Here is a 15,831-nt window from a genome sequence, read left to right as displayed (position 1 = left end):
TCCACAATTAAATTGCTGATATCCATACCTTGCGAGGGTACGAATGATAAACCTTTTTTTAACACATTGTTTTCAGCCTCAGATAAAACATAACATGATAAATTAATTACCAGTTCATTAGATCTGTCCTGTGTGGTTTCTTGTAATTCTCTGGCACCTCGGTCGATTGTTTGCGTTTTTTCCCTTGATAATGGGGGTGCCAAGCATTCTGTTTCAGTCCTTGAAACGATAAAGGGAAAGATAAACTAGTGCCAGCTTCTACAGCTGATGAAACGCCAGCTTCAGGATTTATTGTAGTTTAATGTAATGTAATGTAACAGTTTTTTATGTGGGGAAAACCAATAGGACCCTCAGGGAGAGGATAAGAGAGCACTTGTATGCTATCAACAGAGAAAATGAGAACAACGCCCTAGCGAGACATGTCTTGACTCATGGCACCACACATAATTTTATGTTTATGGTTTTGGAGCTTATACACACCACCATGAGATTGGGGAATGTCATTGGTTTCACAGAAAGGGAAGAAGGGAAGTGGATCATCAGGCTGCGAGCTGACTTGGGACATGGTCTCAATGATAGGGTCAGCCTGAAACCTTTCCTTGTTGATCGCCCATTACCACACTAAAGAGGTTTTTATTTTTCTTACAATTATATTTGCATTCATTTATTTCACCATTTTACATTATAATAAGTATAAAGATACATCAGCCCATCTTTAGGTGTTTTTATCAGTGTTTAATTAGTATTATTAGTGTTTTTATAGGGCTTTTATATTAGTATTTTGAGAGTTTTTTGAATGTATTAAAGTATAAAAATTCTTCAAATATACTGAAGCATTCAAACATTCTAATGTTTTAACATTTTCAATTTGTATAATTGTTTCCATGGTGATAGATTGAATTATTGCACCTGATGCATCATTGGTCTAATGGATGACCTGTAATGGTTTTAAACTGGTTGTTTGTTCTACTTTTTGAAGTCTGATGAAGCATCTTGTATAGATGTGAAAGCACTTACTCTTTTGATTAAAGCAGTGTTTTTCTAAAGAAACTGGTTGGCTTCGTTTGTCGTGGAGTACCTGCAGCTTTTTTCTACTTAATTTTGATTTTTGGCGTTCAGCAGGTACCTTACCCTCAGAGGCTTTTTTATTTCCACATATTTCAGATACTACTGATGATGAAAATTATTCAGATCAATGAGCAGATTCTGATTTATCTGATGCTTCTAACAACTACATTCCTAGACATGTCACTACTCCACAGATTAAGAGTACATACAACCCAACTCTTAATAATTTTATACAGACTTTTTTAAAAGTATGTGAAAGGGATCTTAGGAAATTATGTGCATCAAACAGCACTAACAAATGGTTTAATTTATCTGAGTTAAAGAAACAAGCGCTATTACAGTTAACAAATGATAAAACACTACACATTATGAGAGCAGACAAGGGTACAGGATTAGTCTTGATGGAACAAGAAGAATATATTCAAAAAATGGAAACTACACTACATAATAATGAGTTTTTTACCCTAGTAGACATACAGACAGTAGGCACACACTTTACCAATATTGATAAGACCTTGAAAAGTCTACAGATTACTAATGCCATCTCTTTAGAAGATTACATGTTTTTGTCAGTCCCCTCACCTAATCTTGGGAGATTATTTTGTATTCCCAAAATCCATAAGAATTCTTCTAACCCACCATTTAGACACATAATTTCTAACAAAAAAAAAAACAAAACTGAAAAAATTGCGGAATACTTAGATGCAGTTTTAAACCCTTTAGTACAAAAGACTAACAACTATTTAAGAGATTCATGGGCTTTCTTAGACAAACTATTCCACAAAAAAGAAGGGTTATCTAAATGTATTTTAGTAACTGTGGATGTAGAAGGGTTATACTCTAATAAACCTCACAAAGAAGGTATGCAACTTTTCAGATTATTTCTTAACAAATACACCACCTTCTCAAAAATTAAAATTAATACATTATGTATTTTAGTTGAAATGGTACTGAATAATAACTTTTTCTTCTTTAATGGACATATATACAAACAAACCAAGGGAATAGCTATGGGTTCCAAGATAACACCTGCTTTTGCTAATATTGTCATGAGCACATGGGAATTAGAAAAATTAAATACCTTGAAGAACTTTAATCTAGTACACATTTACAAAAGATTTATTGATGATGTTTTTTTGCGTGGAAGGGTGACCAATCTTCTTTAGACCTTTTTATTTCTGATTTGAGAGACAGTTTAGGTTTTTTGAACTTGATTTTGTCTGGAATAGGGTCTTCTATTTCCTTTTTAGATACACAGATATACTTACTACCTCCTAATACAGCATGTTCCACTATATATAGAAAAGAGACCTATAAAAATAATCTGTTTGATTTTACTAGCTCCCATCCATTTTTTATGAAAAGGAACCTTGTCAGAAGTCAATTTATTCGCATCTCTAGAATTATTAGTCAAGATTATGACTTTCAAAAGAATGCTGTTTTGTTAAAACACGTTTCTTCGAAGGAATTACCCTCCATCTCTTATTAACAATATATGTAACGAGATCTCTAATGACAGACACACTAAATATTTACCAATTTTACTGCATGGTTTTACACCTAATACTTCAAAACCAAGTAACATTAACAGAACCCTTAGTTTCCCATTACCTATCTCTAGGGACATGTCACAAATTAGAAATGTCATCTCGAATAACTGGGATTTATTAACTGAATCACAATTTATGTCAGCTGCTATTGGCACTGCACCTACCTTTTCATTTAAAAGAATCAAAAACATAAGAATGAGCTTAGAAAACAGAGATTTACTTTTTCTTATTAATTCTACTTCTACTTCTAACTCTCAAAATGGGATACATTCATGTAATAAATGTGTGATATGCCCTAACATTTTCATAGGATCTCAATACGCATTCACACATTGTAATTATACTATTAAATTTTCAAAATATTTCTTCTGCCATTCTACAACAGTAGTATATGCAGGTATTTGTGCATCTTGTAAAGCATTTTATGTATGTAAAACTACAAGAAAACTTTCAGATAGAATTAAGGAGCATCTAGGAGTCATCAGGGCAAAGAACTTAAATAATGCCCTTGCTAAACATAGCATTTTTTGTACTTCTTTTAGTAAATTTTACTTCATAGTATTAGAACAAGTTAACTGTTTTTTTGGAGATTGGGAATTATATTTAGAACTAAGAGAACTTAAATGGCAATTACTGCTTAATTCAGAAACATACCCTGGTCTGAATGAAAGTGTTAATATTAAATGCGCTTTAAAATGGAAGATTTAATTCTATTTTGACAGTTCTATTTTGACAGTTGTTCTCTTTCTACAAAATGTGCTTGCATCCATTATTGACCTTTGACACACTTGTAAGTCACCATTTGTACAGTTATATGAATATTCATGTCTCCTACATGCATATTTAGTGCGCACACTGTATATTTGTTCAAAGATAAGCTAACACAAGGGAGTGTTTATTTAATATTCATGCCCCTGTCATTCATATGTATGTTCATGGTTATTGTGTTAAGATGATTGGCACAGTTTAAATATTGTCTGGTTGTACTGTTGGTTACTGTACTAATAAGTTATAAGTAGTTCATTGTTTTTTTGTTTACATGTGACTCTAGTTACATATAATATAAGTATTGTTGACTATAGGTTATTCTGATGAAGCTCTTCCACCTGAATAAGAGCGAAAGCTTAATCATCTATTCAATGTCTGAGTTTTTATTTCCTTTTTACTAGCTCAGTATTAATTACTATGCCTAAAAGAAGTCTGAATTTATATAATTAAGATTCTTCTAGTGCACAGTGTTTATTATATATATATATATATATATATATATATATATATATATATATATATATATATATATATATATATATATATATATTAACTGGTTTCAGTAGTGCATAAAAAATATCTCTGCAGCACACGTCTATGCAATATGACATACAGTTCTAATACATTTGTAGCACAGACATATGAATCATGCTGATATTTACAAACAGCATATAATTATTTGCAAAATCCCAGATAGCTAGACTGACAATATTTACTTCTGTGACCATTACCAAAGATGGTCCATAAGACAGAGTGACTTTATGCCCCTTCATCTGACCCCCCTCCTACCCTGGCAATCTAAATTTTTCCATAAGTCTAGGTCTTCATTTTCCTCATTGGTATTAGATAACCTCAGACAAGTGGGTTCTGAGAATTCAGAAAAGTTACATTTGGCAGTGGGAATCTCTTCCTCCATTTTATGGTATTCCTCCTTATATCTCAAACCAAACATCATCATGTTACAGTTCAGAAAGACTTCAGATTTTTTTTTTTTTTTTACTATTTTCTGTGTCTGGCTTACATTTTCAGGTCTCTGTCTTACCCTTTGAACTATCTACACTTGTAAGTAATTTTTCAAAGTGTCTGACATCAGGAATAGTTCATTGCAGGTTGCAAGAGATTTACATTTTTCCGTATTTAGATGACTGACTTATGTTTGCAGACTCCTTTTAAAATGTTTGGAATTGTTGGCCTAGTTAAAGGACTTCCTTCTCAGCCTGGGGTCCTGGGTCAACTTACAGAAATCTTCTTCACTCCTTTTCACAGGATTTTGCTTTTAGGATGCTTGCTAGATACTTCACTAATGAGAGCTTTTCTTCCTCAGGACAAAGTAGACCTTTACAAGGAACAATTTTTGATTACCTGCACCCAGTCTTGGATCTCAACCTGGGAATATCTCTGTATTCTGGGTTTCATAGTCTCTACAATTCTCATGATTGCTATGGCCAAACTTTACATGAGAAAAAAAAATCATTGGCTCTTCAAATCTGTTTGGATGCAACACCAGCACCATATTTATTTGAGATCCAAGTGTTGGGATTTGCCAAAAGGCAGTTACCTTGGTAGGTGAAGCAGTTTTCTCTAAACCCTGATCTCCCCTTCTTCCTGCCAACTCCTACCCGGTCAGTAACAGCAGATGTCACAGACTTTGCTTGAGGAGCTGTTTCAAAGGGGGTGAAAGTTCAGTGACTGTGGTACAAACAGGACAGGCTAAAAACATAAAAGCCCAAGGAATGATGGCAGTAGTAAATGCTGTCAAATCTCTAAACCACCTTTGAACTCTTGAACCTTTGCTAGTATCACAGACATCACCACAGTGGTACATAGACAAACAAAGGGATCCAGATCTTAATCCCATTTGCAAGCTAATTATGGTCAAGCCTTGGAACTAAAATCTTTGCATACCCTTTCCCTTCATATTACTTACATTGTATCAGAGCAAAATATTACTGCAGGCAAGATCAGGTCTGACCCACATGAATGGATACTGGATTTGAAGGTCTGCCAGGAATTGATCCAGCTATAGGGAACTCCTCAAATATATTTGTTCTCTCAGGTCACAGCACACCGTTAAAGAAATTCTGTTCAAGATTTCTTGCAAGTCAGATGCCTTCTCATTCCCATGGGTAGGAATGTTCCTGAATGCCATTCCACTGATATCCAGAGTCATTCTAGATTCAAAGGACTTTCTAAAGGTAATAGTGGTGACCCTTTTTTGGCCAAGGCAGCAGTGATCCTCTCTTCTTTTCAAAATGGCCAGGGGCAATTATCACAGGTTTTTTAACAGACTGGACTTACTCACATAAGACAGCGATTGTTTGATACACCCCATCTGAAACTTCTTCAATTGACTGCCTAAGTGATAGAGTTTTAATAACTTTTAGGCAAATATTTTGTGAAGAAATGAAGCAGGTTAAAGGGGGCTAAGAAACCTTCTACTAAAAATTGTGTATGAGTAAGTGTCAGGGCTAGCCACCCAGAGCTATGAACATTGGCTCTAGATGATAGTCACTGTAGCACCCACTAATCCAATTTGCAAAAATGGGAAAGGGTGGGGTGGGGTGGATGGATGGATGGATGTAGAGATTTTCTAGTTGGTGCCACACTAAGAAACAGGACCGTTTTAAGGCCCATATGCCCCTAGTTTTTCAGTTTTTTGTGAGTTATTATCCTTTTGCTTTACTCTTCCACTGAGATCCACATGTGACCTATCTTCACTTGTCTACCCATGGAGTCCTCTTTATACACAGATGGACATCAAACAATTTCTGAATGGGGTTCTGCATATCTGTTCAACTAGATAACAGATGGTTCATTTTTAGTATTTCAGTTTTGTGCTAGTGAAGTTTATGCTTCTTTCATTTGAATCAGCTTGTCAAGCTGAATTGTAGTTCTTAACTTGGAAAACAGTGTTACTAATTGTTCTGATCTCTCACATAAGACTGTCTGAGTTGCAACCTCTTGTAGTCAGTTAGGCTTATCTGATTTTTCATAAGAATAGGGTTTCTTTGAGAATTTACTTTGAGTCAAGCTGTTCACCTTTTTTTTCAGATCCAAAAAATAAGAGAGAAAGGATTTTTCATACTCTGGATGTGTACAGACAACTCTTATACTATACGGGCAGAACTAAAACCTTTGGGAGATTGCATCAACTGTTTATTTCATATGAAGGCAAGAAAAAGGGACAGACATTGTCAAAACAGACAATTACTAAATGGTTGCTTCATGTTATTGTTGTCTGTTATTCACTATAACAAGCTACTTCCAGGCAAGTTCATAGACTATCATACCAGGGTTTTGGCTTCTTCTGTGGCTTTTTCGAAAATGGTAGACATTAGCAGTATTCTTATGGCAGCATGTTAGTCTTCTGTGCATACTTTTATAAAACATTACAAACTGATGTCTTTTTCAGGTCCAGAATAGGTTTTTCTATGACTATTCTCCAGGAACTGCGAAACTCTAATGCTTCTTTCTTCCTTCCTTTCTTTCTACTCTCGGATAATCTACCCATATAGCTTGGGCTTTTGCAACAGGGATCTAATGATGAACATAGTACAATTGTCTAAGTAAACTTTCCATAATATTAGATGGTCACACGGATCACTTTTGCAGTAGGGATACCCTCCTTCTATATCCCATTTTTTTTCAAAGTATGGATATTTTTATTTCAATTTTTCCTAGCATATACCTAAATGGCAGGTCTCTAGCCTTCACTACCCTGAAGTAAGAAAGCACCGAAGGTTTTGTGTTCTAACCACTGACTGTATACTGCTGTCATCAAGTCCATCAGTAGTTAGGGTGCATGGAAGATGCCATAAAGCTTTGGAAGCTGGCCATTTGTCATATCCTTGGCAGGATATGACCCATATAGCTTAGGCTACTGCAATAGTGATCTTTTCAAATGTCTATTGTTATGGTCATTTCACTTATATAACTATACTTTCTCTCTGGTAATGTGATCTCAGAGTTGGTGTGTATATATATATATATATATATATATATATATATATATATATATATGCAGGTTTCCCTTCATGTGTGCGTTTTGTACACAGGCGAACAGCAGATGTTCGAAAGGACATTTGCAAAGTTTGCAAACGCCGAACGCAAAAAGGTTAGAATGTGTAATGAGCAAATGCACAGTGGCATTCGCTTATTGCAGATTCGGCATTTTGGGGCAGATTGCACTATAGTGGGGATCGGAAAATTGACCCTTTCCCCACTGTAGTGTGATCTCGGAGTTAGTAAATTAAAGTAGGGGGGGTGCAGGGGGGCTTTCCCCCCTGTATTACACTTCATAACATTTCTTATTTGACATTTATGTTCGAAAATCAGCGAATCTGCTTTTCGATTTGCTGATTTTCGAACATTGGGATCTGTCACGGTTTTGTTTTTCGTGGTTACGATTCGCTCATGAGCAATCACACGAGTGTGTTTCACCTATGTAAAGGTAAACCTATATGTATATATATATATATATATATATATATATATATATATATATATATATATATATGTATGTCTGGGGATGTAGGGTCTTGTCCTTCACATTGTGAAGTATACGGTGCTTGCCCCTCTACAAAAAAAAAAAAAAAAACTTTTATGGAGATGAGCAGTGTTTAACATTTTGGTATTTTATTTGATAGTTCTATAGCTTGCAGTTATATTCCCAGAGTTACAACAGGTTGCCAATAAAATTAGTATTATGTAATGTGTATACAAATAAGTTTTCAGTTTAGTCAGTCTAATTATTATTTATTTGCTGTAAATGTTCTATTGCTTATTTTGAAATTGTTAATAAACTGTAGGATAGAACTTAGAAATATTTTGTTATGGTGTTATATGGACCCCTAAGCAATTGAAAGCAAAAAATGCTGGCCACTGACCATATAATTGTTACGGCATTGATGAATCTCATAATACCTCTTATGCGCCACCTTATTTGAATGACATCACTAAGTAACACCAATATTGAGAACTAGTGTTTTTAAGTGTAGTCCTCCAAGTATTCACAAGACACTGTTAGGGAGATGGCTCCTTATTACTGCAGTACACAGAAATGTAATAGTAGTGCGTTACTCTTCCAGTGTCTTGCTGTAATCTGCAGTATGAACAAATAACACTCCATTGTTCCTTCAAAGTAGTATGAAAAGTAAAAACAGAGAGATGAACAATGACAGGTGGGTCAGACCATGTTTAAAGTAACTTGATACTATATGATTTTCTTATGTAGAAAGGTTATTAAGTGCTCTTGTAAAAAGGATAAAGTTTAAAAATTATTTACTGAATTACTGTGGTAATGTTTAATGATGTGTTAAAGTCAGTATAGTATCTGTGTTAAAAATGAATATCATTACAAGAACCTACATGCTGAGGTCCTTAAAATTCGTTCATTTCATTAATGTATGCTTGTGTCAGTTTTTTTTTTTAATATTGGAGTTACACATAAAAATTAACTTCCTTTTTTTGAAGCATCAACATCACAACCAGTGTTTAGCACCATAGCTATAGATGTACCTCTTTTACCCAGACCATGGGAACTGTTTTTAACTATTGCATGCTTTTATGAAGTCTTAGTTTGTACTATTTTATGATTGCTGTTTGTTCTTCTTGTTTTCTTAATGTATCTTAATGTATCTAGTTGCATAGATTTATAAATAAAACTTGACCGATTGGTTGTTTTAACTTAGAAATGGCAAAATAGTTCTTTTTTCCTATATTGTGCTAACTATAAATCAAAATAAAGAATTAAGGAAACATTTCTATTCTTTGCATAACCATACATAGCGATTTTGTGTTCCTTATAAGGCTGATGCTCAAATAAAGCTGTGTATCTTGTTATGACTGATGCTTTGGATTTACTGAAATAGTGCAATTAGCACCAGTGAGACTAATGAGGTAAAACATCTGTATATGACTGACAGTGTGTGGATTGATGTAGTATAGAAACTGAATAAGGCCATATGTATTCACAGCACACATCTTAATTTTATACTACTGGGGCCAGAACAGCACTCATGGTTACAGGCAAACAGCTTGCAGAGCAGCAACGTTTGCCAGATACAGTGACAAGACATTTGTGTGCCACTCACGTGTTTTTCACATTGAGGTAATTTGAAATCTGTTTTTACCCTTAGTGACTTGTCTCCTGAAAGGTCTACACAGGAAAGAAAGCAAGACTTTCTAGAGACCATGTTAGATTCAAGGGACCAAAAGAAATGAGAATGCAAATTTCTTTAAAATAAATAAACACAAATATTATATGGAACTGCCTGTCATTTATGGAGGTTACAGGATTGCTTTTTATAAGTGGCATGCAGCTTAGTAGGTGGGACAGTGCTGCAGTCATTAACATTTTCACTTCAAGAAAGACATTCTCTGGTTCATTTCTTGGCTGAGATGCCTTCTTTGTGGTACCTGTATTTCTTCCCTGTTTGCTTAAAATTTTTCTTAGTACTGTAGTTTCTTTCCACATTCCATAGGCATGTAGTAAGCTGATTTGTGACTCTAAATTGTGTGTGTGTGTGTGTGTGTGTGTGTGTGTGTGTGTGTGTGTGTGTGTGTGTGTGTGTGTGTGTGTGTGTGTGTGTGTGTGTGTGTGATACTTAATAAAGCCCTGGCAATTTCCTTCTATTCCCTACTTGCCTAATAAGCTTCGTGAATGGCAGCAGCTGTTTATGGGGTCACTATAAGGAGCTGAATGTAACTTGGTAACAGTGAATGGATAATGGATGCAGTTGACTGGGATAGTTATTTGTAGCAGGCAGATTTGTATGAGGTCAAGTAGAAATAATTAAATGCATCATATTAAATCTTACAAATTATACTGCTATCCTTTCTAATGAATGTGGCACAAATTAAAATCCAAAGCACCATTAGAAAAGACAAGGTTTTGTTAACAAAATGACACTAAGATTATTAATTTAGGATGTCCTGCAATCGAGAAATTAATCAGTGTTTGCCACTTATTATTCATAATTATGTTCATAACTGGGAGACCTACATGATATTGTGGGATACAGTGTGAAATATCATGTTGGGAGACAGAAAAATTCATTATCACTGTCCATTTATATCATACTATACTAGAGATATCACTAGTTGTTGTTAGTAATTATGATAATAAGCAGTATTTCCATATGTACTTAGTACTTCAGAAAACAAGTGACTTATAAACTATTGCATGCCCTCAGGTGAAATATTAGATGTTGAAGAAAAAAATGTCTCTTGTATTTGCATTATATGTTGCACATTTGGAGAGATATTTTGTGTTATTTGCCTTGCTTATTATATAATTAAGCATATATTTTCATGTTTCTGAATAAACATGCACTCAGTGGAAATTCTTGCTGTCATATGAAGGCTTATGTCTGGTTAATAAAAATGTTCAAACCATGTACATCTTGATTGCATAGTTTCCAAGATATGACAATTTGCTTGTGAAAGTTTAGCAAAAACTGTACAATAAATGTCCATTAGTATTCAAAAGCATGCATGCTGAATGGATAGCTTATCAGTGTGATTATTGCAAATCAAGCATATCCTAATACAAGAATGTCTGTCTGGGAAGTCTTGTTCACCAATCAGATTTCTATTGGGCTATGCTGTTTCAGTTGACATTGAGATATTGTATATTGGACATGGCATATGAGGAATATAAGGGGCATTCTGCAAAGCTCTGGACAGTAGATACATATGATCACTGATAATACGATTACTCATACTAACCATAACCATACCTGTTGACTCGCCACACTTTTTGCAGAATGCCCTATATTTTCCTCAGTATTTTTATTTTTTTTGGGCCTGTACCATCTAAAATGTTTGATTTTCTGTTAAATCATTAAGGATTTTTGTCAGTCAGTAATGCAAGACATTACAATTTCATACTCACTCTGAAACTATAAGATACCAAAGCCTGTCCTTCTGTTAAAATTATATACGAACATTGGCAGAGAGAGAGAGAGAGAGAGAGAGAGAGAGAGAGTGTGTGAATTCATTCCTTTCTCTTGCAGTGCACTGATTTACTGTGCAGACATATGTACACATGCAGAGAGCATCAGTATGCAGTTCAGGAGCAGGACCAACCTAAAGTGCTGTTATACAATTGTATTATCTATGAAAGGCAAGCAATTTCCTTCTTAAATAATTTCATTTTATAATAGTAGTCATTCACTTCTGTGTATGGGTATATCAGGATTTACCCACAGTTGGCTTTGTTTAATTACTAAGTCTTCACCCTTGTGATCAATCCATACCATGTGTGGATAAATCCTGATATACCCACACACAGTTGTGGATTATTGTTAAAATATAATTCTGGGTTTGTGTGAATTATTAATATATTATAATATTTATGGACAGACATAGAACACACTGACTATTATCATTGTAACAAATGCTTTTAACTGTTAATGCTATTTATACAGTTTTAGCACCTTTTTTGTCCACAGATTATTTACATTTATTTATCATATGCTTTCTTAAGTTGATTTTTCAGAAAATACTCTGGAATTCAAAAACGTGAGTAGGTTGCTAAAGGTATGACATTCCACAACCCATACGTGTTAATGAGCTAGGAAACCAGTGTCCCAGTAACACTTTCTCATTCATTATAAGACTCATTTTGTAACTCACTGCATCATTTTGTATGCACTATGCTCTTGATATCTGGATTCTGAAAAGAGTACAAAAATTCTTCACTAGAAGAATCTCTGAAATTGGAGACTTAGAGTATTCAAAGTTTAAATATTTGCAATACTACTCTATATATTACTGATAAGTTGGAGTGGACTAATATATGGGTTTATTGCTAATTACTGAACTGTCGAAGGGTAAATCATTTAAAAAAAAATCGAAACACATTTTATCAAAGATGCATTTCATTAATGCAAAACACAGAAAATGTTCCTAATTCTTGCTCCCCTGTACCCCCTTACTAATGCTTAACTGCATAATCATAGAGAACAGAGAAATGCGACACATAGTGAATCACTGCTGATGCACAAACTCCTAAATATGTACACATAACATGACAGTGGGTTTTGGCAAGGTTTAACTGATGACTAAACTGCTTTTTAACACCTACTACGACCTGAAATCACACCGGCCATGCTTAACTATACCGTTCTACAGTTTTCAGAGAAATGTTGTTCAGTGACTGCACTTTCAATACATTTCATTCAATGATTTGCAGTTTTATGAAAAACAACCAGTCCACATCTATGTATATATATATATATATATATATATATATATATATATATATATATATATATATATATATATGTGTGTATGTATATATATATATATATATATATATATATATATATATATATATATATATATGTGTGTGTGTGTGTGTGTGTGTGTGTGCATGCACATTTGTATATAAAGTAGGTAACAATGAAGAGCATCCGAAGAGCAAAAAACAGTCTATCATTGGTCATTCACAGACATGCTGGCTGGAACTGTGGTAAATTCTTGATTTTGTGATTCCATAGCAAGTTGTTGAGGAAAGTGAACTTTTCCTTTAAAGCGGATGCGGTATATTTATATAGGCTCCCCCTCACTTTAAAATGTAGTTTCATCCTAATTGAATTCAAAACCAATTTTGACCATATTGGGACTTGTAGTTTCCACTTCTGCCATATTCCACATCCCTGCTCCTCTGAATTGATATGGGTGTTCTTTCTGTACATTAGAGAATAACCTCTGTCATCTGAATTGGTAAGGTCATTTCTTTCCTCATATAGATTTCATCTTGCTGTTTTTTTTTTTTTTTTGTGTACCTAGTTGAATATGAATGATAGAGTCCCAAAACAGCTATACTTTGCAGCAAAGACAACAGAATTACATTAAAACATTACACTATGAACAAATCATGGTGTATTTTAACAGTACTTCCCATTCCATTTATTGGATTCAGACATATTGTTGGAAAAATGTGTAGGTGAACTGGTGTCCAGCCAATATTTCTTTTTCAGCAGATTCTTAACAACCATTTCATAGCACCACATGAGACAAGATATATTGACTTTGCAGGCCTCAGCATGTTGTGTTATACTGATAATTTTATTGATGCATCTAGTAAGAGAGGTTCCATTCACATTGAAGTAAATGAAGCATACAGTTTTTTCAGGGAGGCATAGCACTTGAGGGACATCTAGAAGAAGGCTATGATTTTTTTCTGCAATTTAGACCAACAGTCATGTCTATAATATTTTGATCTACTTGCACATAAATAAAGAATCTATTAGGAAATATGAACCACCTTACCTAACTAGTATGATAATTTTACCTGCCCAGTGGGCAAGCTGACAAATGGTAGAATTCTTCTCACAGTTTTTGATTTCAGGATGCTCAGAAAAGCTGTTACGTGCATCTACTACTCGTTGAGGGAAAATAGCTTCCTCAGACTGCCCTTGTACCATTCTCTTTTCACTTCTCAGCTTATCCTGGAAACATCACGCATCTCCTTCTTAATTAACAGTTCTGGTGCCAGTTGCCCTTATAGACTGTTGTGGCGTACCACTTGTCTTTTTCTCAACACAAGTATGCAGAGTAAGTTTCTTGAAGGAATAACTGCAAGGTTCATTAAACATTTCTTATCACAAAGTGAATACAATTAATCATGATCTTCTAATAAACAAAATGGAGAAGCTCAGTTTTATGTATTGATTTGACATTTGTTTACTAGGACAGTTCGACTGGGTATATACCCATTTTCAGCGGAGGCCCAGGGGGAAAAGCTCCAAGAAGCACAATTTGCAAAATTACAAATTTACATTGATTACAGAGATTTTCATCACACAAAAAATACAAAATAAAGATACTTGAAAAATATACAAAAAAAAACAAAACAAAACAAAATAAAACAATAAAAATCCGAATAAAGTTACATTAGAAGTTTGCATTGATTATAGCGACTATCACTTCTACAAAGAGTACAGTTTGTGGATACATGAAAGATAAATAAGGTTGCAACACACTATATACAAAGTAGCTCAAGCATTTTTTTGCTTGCAGTCATGATTTCTTGAAAGAGAAAAGACAGTAAGAAAGAAAATGAAGGAATATTCCATAGATAAGGTTTACTGATGTGAAGGCAGTAAAAGGCTATAATAAGGAAGGGAAAAAAAACAGAGGAAGTTGGTAGGTCAACAGTAAGTTTAAGGCTATAAAATTAGAAATGGGAGTTAAGTTGGCATGGAGCATTGACAGATCCAGTTGTTGGACAGATGTTTTTTAAGTTGAGATTTGAATGAATAGTAGTGAGGTACAGTATTAGTCTGATTGATTCTGGAATACTATTCCAGGTTTTTGCAACACAGTGTAGGGCGGCCACGGTGGTGCAGCAGTTAGCATTGCCACATCACAGCAAGAGGTTCTCCGGTTCGATTCTTGGCTGGGGTGCCTTCTGTGCGGAGTCTGCATGTCCTCCCTGTGGTTGCTTGGGTTTCCTCCGGGTACTCCGGTTTCCTCCCACATCCAAAAGACATGCTATAGGTGGATTGCACACTCTAAATTGGCCCTAGGTGTGAGTGTGTGTGGTGTGTGCCTTCTGTGGAAGGTTGGATGCTGGGCTGGCAACTCAACTCTGTAAAACTCCACTGCCAATCATGAGCGGACAGGTGATCCGCTGTGGCAACTCCTAACCGGGAAAAAGCCAAAAGAAGAAGTGTGAATAGAGACTGACTCCATTTAATCTTTGAGGTTTATACATGGATAGCAGATGCTTGTGAGAGGAAAGTAAGTTGCGGGTGGAATATAATGTTGAAATAATGTTAAGGATGATTGTGAGAATGACAAGTTGTACATTATTTTGTGTGCTAACTTTAGTTGATTAAAAGTCAGCAGGTGGAGTAGTTTGAGTCAATTTAAGGATCTGAGAGTAGAACAGTGGTGAAAGTAGAGGGGCTGACCAGTGGCAAATTTAGCTATTTTATTATAGCATTGACTGAGTTTTACTTTTATGGAAGAGTGAGGATTCATTAGGATAGGGTAGGTATAAAGAAGGGATGGTAAGAGATAAGTGGAGGCAAGAGTTACTTTTGTGGGGTTGGTGAAGAATTTTTTTAACTCTGTATTACATGCCCAGTTTTTGATTAGTCTTTTTTATGTTGTTGCTGATATGCAGGTCAAACTTAAGATTGTTGTCTATTGTTACATCTAACAACTTAGTGTGTGAAATGACATCTATTGTAGTATTACTAAGAGAAGTAATTGTGACGTTAGAATAATCAGGGGGAAGTTGTTTGGGTAAGAGTAGCAAGAGTTTGATTTTTTGGGATTGAGTAGGAGTTGGCTGTTGGTGACCCAGTACTCAACTGAACTGAATGCATCTTGAGTTATATTTTAAAGATGGGTAAGATTGTTAGAGAAGCAGACTAAAGTAGAGTCACTGGCATATTGAATAAGGGTTTCATGTTTACAGAAAGTATGA

General features: G+C 34.8%; 1 protein-coding gene across 1 annotated transcript in view; it reads left to right on the top strand.

Annotated features, from left to right (window-relative positions):
- LOC122789845 (V-set and immunoglobulin domain-containing protein 4-like) overlaps window positions 1-15,831 on the top strand; it is a 569,118-nt gene that overhangs the window by 407,340 nt on the left and 145,947 nt on the right. The window lies entirely within an intron of this gene.

Source organism: Protopterus annectens, chromosome 15.part0 (assembly GCF_019279795.1).
Source record: "Protopterus annectens isolate FY-2018-M chromosome 15.part0, PAN1.0, whole genome shotgun sequence".
NCBI lineage: Eukaryota > Metazoa > Chordata > Ceratodontiformes > Protopteridae > Protopterus > Protopterus annectens.
This window is presented reverse-complemented; position numbering and strand designations above follow the sequence as displayed.